Source organism: Pongo pygmaeus, chromosome 3, assembly GCF_028885625.2.
Source record: "Pongo pygmaeus isolate AG05252 chromosome 3, NHGRI_mPonPyg2-v2.0_pri, whole genome shotgun sequence".
Taxonomy (NCBI): Eukaryota; Metazoa; Chordata; class Mammalia; order Primates; family Hominidae; genus Pongo; species Pongo pygmaeus.
Genome location: NC_072376.2, coordinates 178,180,843 through 178,185,746, shown reverse-complemented (window position 1 = coordinate 178,185,746; position 4,904 = coordinate 178,180,843). Strand labels below are relative to the sequence as shown.

General features: G+C 46.9%; 1 pseudogene; it reads left to right on the top strand.

Moving 5' to 3' along the window:
- The first annotated feature begins 1,493 nt into the window (after positions 1-1,493).
- Positions 1,494-3,550, top strand: LOC129035216 (small ribosomal subunit protein uS10-like; annotated as a pseudogene).
- Positions 3,551-4,904: the final 1,354 nt, after the last annotated feature.

Here is a 4,904-nt window from a genome sequence, read left to right as displayed (position 1 = left end):
AAACAAAAAAAGTGTGTTTTTTTTTGGTCTTTTTTTTTTTTTGGAGAGGGAGTTTGCTCTTGTTGCCCTGGCTGGAGTGCAATGGTGTGATCTCAGCTCACCGCAACCTCCGCCTCCTGGGTTCAAGCAATTCTCCTGCCTCAGCCTCCTGACTAGCTGGGATTACAGGCACGTGCCATCACGCCCGACTCATTTTGTATTTTTAGTAGAGACAGGGTTTCTGTGTGTTGGTCAGGCTGGTCGCGAACTCCCTACCTCTGGAGATCCACCTGCCTCAGCCTCCCAAGTAGCTGGGATTACAGGTGTGTGCTACCACACCCGGCTCGTTTTGTATTTTTAGTAGAGACGGGATTTCGCCATGTTGGTCAGACTCGTCTCCAACTCCCCACCTCAGGTGATCCGCCCACCTCGGCCTCCAAAAATGCTGGGATTACAGGCGTGAGCCACTGTACCTGGCCAAAAGATGTTTCAATTCACTGCAGAAAAGTTAGCTCATTCAATATATTTTTTTTTAATTTATAAAGCAAAGAGGTTTAATTGGCTCATGGTTCTGCAGGCTGTACAAGCATGACATAGGCATCTATCTACTCCGCTTCTGGGGAGGCCTCAGGAGGCATTTTCTCACAGTGAAAGTCAAAGGGGGAGCAGGCCTATCACTTGGCAAAAGCAGGATCAAGATAGGAGAAGGTGCCACACTTTACAAAAACCGGATCTCGTGAGAACTCAGTCACTATCGTGAAGACAGCACCAAGCCATGAAGGATCCACCCCTATGACCCAAACACCTCCCACCACCAGGCCCTAGATTCACCACTGAGGATTATATCTATATATATTTTAAGATGGAGTCTCGCTGTGTCACCCAGGCTGCAGTGCAGTGGCATGATCTTGGCTCAGTGCAACCTCTGCCTCCCAGGTTCAAGCGATTCCCTTGCCTCAGCCTCCCCAGTAGCTGGGATTACAGGCGTGTGCCACCATGCCCCGCTAATTTTTGTATTTTTAGTAGAGATGGGGTTTCACCATGTTGGCCAGGCTGATCTCAAACTCCTGACCTCAGGTGATCTGCCCATCTCGGCCTCCTGAATTGCTGGGATTACAGGCATGAGCCCCTTCACTGCTCCTGGGGATTATATTTCAACATGAGATTTGGGCAGGGACAACACCCAAACCATATCATCCTCCAGGCGCACCCCCCAAGAAAAGGATAAATGTTATGAAGACAACGAGGGAAAGCATCAAGAAAAGAACTTAGGTTATATCCCTGCCTCATAATTCATATCTACTAAATCCCAGCTGATTCAAAGATTTTATCGTTAAAAATGGGGGCCAGCCCGTGCTCCGTGGCTCACACCTATAATCCCAGTACTTTGGGAAGCCGAGGCGGGAGGATCACCTGAGGTCAGGAATTCAAGACCAGCCTGGCCAACATGGTGAAACCCTGTCTACTAAAAATACAAAAATTAGCTGGGCGTGGTGGCATGTGCCTGTAATCCCAGCTACTTGGGAGGCTGAGGCAGGAGACTTGCTTGAACCTGGAAGTCGGAAGCTGCAGTGAACTGAGATCACTGCACTCCAGCCTGGCAACAGTGAGACTCTCTCAAAAAAAAAAAAAAAAGGCCACGTGCAGTGGTTCATGCCCATAATCCCAACACTTTGGGAGGCCAAGGCAAGAAGATCCCTTGAGCTCAGGAGCTCAAGACCAGCCTGGGCAACATAGCAAGACCCCACCCCCCCAAAAAATTTTTTTAATAAAGGCCAGGTGCAGAGGCTCACACCTGTAATCTCAGCACTTTGAGAGGTGGAGGAGGAAGGATCACTTGAGCCCAGGAATTCAAGACCAGCCTGGAATACATAGTGAGACCCTGTTTCTACAAAAACAGAAAAAAATTAGCCATGTGTGGTGGCCCATGCCTGTAGTCCCAGCTACTCAGGAGGCACAGGTGGGAGGTTTACTTGAGCCCGGGAGGGCGAGGATTCAATGAGCTGTGCTTGCACTACTGTACTCCAGCCTGGGAGAGAGAACAAAACCCTGTCTCGAAAAGAAAAGAAAAGAATAGAAAAGCTAAGCATGGTGGCTCAGGCCTATAATCCCAGCACTTTGGGAGGCCAAGATGGGTGGATCACCTGAGGTCAGGAGTTCAAGATGAGCCTGGCTAACATGGTGAAACTCTGTCTCTACTAAAAATACAAAAATTAGCTGGGCATGGTGGCGTGTGCCTGTAATCCCAGCTACTCAGGAGGCTGAGGCAGGAGAATCTCGGAGGTTGCAGTGAGCCAAGATCGTGTCACTGCCCTCCAGCCTGGGCAACAGAGCAAGACTCAATCTCAAAAAAAAAAAAAAAAAAAAAAAAATTTACCCAGACAATGGTCACAGACCAAGGGTGGAATTCTCTAACACCAAAGATCCTACAAAGCATAAGAAAAAGAGGCCGGGTGCAGTGGCTCACGCCTGTAATCCCAGCACTTTTCGAGGCCAAGGCGGGCAAATCACGAGGTCAGGAGTTTGAGACCAGACTGGCCAACATGCTGAAACTCCATCTCTACTAAAAATACAAAAATTAGCCAGGCGTGGTGGCGCACGCCTGTAATCCCAGCTACTCAGGAGGCCGAGGCAGGACAGTCGCTTGAACCCAGGAGGCGGAGGTTGCGGTGAGCCAAGATCGTGCCATTGCACTCCAGCCTGGGCAACAAGAATGAAACGCTATCTCAAAAAAAAAAAGAAAAGAAAAAGAATGACTGCCTCCAAAAGGGCCAAGTGTATGAACAATTAACAGTAAAGGAAACAGGAATGGTTTCTAAGCCTATGAGAAGATGATAAACTTTCATTATAATAAGAGAACTCCTCAGTGACTGACACTGAGTTAGCAAAGCAGATAGAGGAAAAACGTTAACACTTGATGTGAGCAAGTCTGTAGGGAAACCAGCATTCTCCTGTATCCTACCGAGACGTGTTGGTAACCTCTGTGGAGGGCAGACTTAGAAATATCTGTTAGAATGCTCTTTGAGGAAGATGCGGTCGTAGGTGCTGTGGATCGCTGATCTGCACACTCCTGCTGCTGACTCACCGCTGTTCGCTCTTACAGAGGAACAAGTTGGTCAGGAAGCCGCACATCAGCCATGGCTTTTAAGGATACTGGAAAAATACCCGTGGAGCCGGAGGTGCCAATTCATCGGGAGCCGCAACGTAAAATCCCTGGAAAAGGTGTGTGCTGACTTGATCAGAGGCACAAAGGAAAAGAATCTCAAAGTGAAAGGACCAGTTTGAATGCCTACCAAGACTTTGAGAATCACTGCAAGAAAAACTCCTTGTGGTGAAGGTTCTAAGACACAGGATCATTTCCAGATGAGAATCCACAAACGACTCATTGACTTGCAGTCCTTCTGAGATTGTTAAGCAGATTACTTCCATCAGTAGTGAGCCAGGAGTTCAGGTGGAAGTCACCATTGCAGATGCTTAAGTCAACTATTTTAATAAACTGATTACCAGTTGTTAAAAAATATAAAAAATAAAAAAAAAATCACAGATGCATGTGTCCTTTTGTGTCTGGAATTGGTGGGTTCTTGGTCCTGCTGACTTCAAGAATGAAGCCGCGGACCCTCGCGGTGAGTGTAACAGCTCTTAAAGATGGTGTGTCCGGAGTTTCTTCGCTCTGCTGGGTTCGTGGTCTCGCTGACTTCTGGAGTGAAGCTGCAGACCTTTGTGGTGAGTGTTACAGCTCTTAAAGGCGGCGCGTCTGGAGTTCTTCATTCCTTCCGGTGGGTTTGTGGTCTTGCTGGCTTCAGGAGTGAAGCTGCAGACCTTTGCGGTGAGTGTTACGGTTCATAAAGGTGGCGCATCTGAAGTTGTTCATTCCTCCCGCCGGAGTTGTTCTTCCCTCCCGGTGGGTTCATCGTCTCGCTGGCTTCAGGAGTGAAGCTGCAGACCTTCTCAGTGAGTGTTAACAGTCATAAAGGCAGCACAGATCCAAAGAGTAAGCAGCAGCAAGATTTATTGCAAAGAGTGAAAGAGCAAAGCTTCCACAGCATGGAAAAGCACCGGAGTGGGTAGGTGCTGCTGGGTGGCCAGCTTTTATTCCCTTACTTAGCCCACCCACATCCTGCTGATTGGTCCATTTTACAGAGAGCTGATTGGTCCATTTTACAGTGTGCTGATTGGGCCGTTTTACAGAGTGCTGATTGGTCTGTCTTGACAGAGTGCTGATTGGTGTGTTTAAACCCTTAGCTAGACACAGAGTGCTAATTGGTGCATTTATAATCCTTTAGCTAGACAGAAAAGTTCTCCAAGTCCCCTACCCAATTAGCTAGACACAGAGTGCTGATTGGTGCGTTTACAAACATTTAGCTAGACACAGAGTGCTGATTGGTGCATTTACAATCCTTAGCTAGACAGAAAAGTTCTCCGAGTGCCCTCTGCTCCCAGAAGCCCAGCTGGCTTCACCTCTCACTTTGACCCTGTTACTCTACTTCCAGGAATTTATCCTGGCAATAGAGTCCCACTTATGCTACAGCATTAATTGCATGATTATTTGTTACAGCCAGAATGAAGCTACAGATTCAATGTTCATCAGTAGAGGATTGGTTAAATAATACCATCAAAAAGTATGAGGCAGCTTTCTTTACTGAGAAGGAAATAATCTCCAAATAATTTTTGAATAAGAAGAGCCAGGTGCCAACTGATAGCATGCTACTATTTGCATAAAAAGAGAGAAGAAATGATGTGTACATTTTCTTTATATATGCATGGACTGTCTCTAAAACTATAAAACTTGGTAACTTTGGTTGCTTCTGGGAGGGGGAACTGGGTGGCTAGGAGCCAGGGCTTTTCAAAATATCCTTTCCTACCTTTTGAGTTTCAAAACTTGAGTCTTACACATATTCAAATATTAATTTAAGATTTAAAAAGCA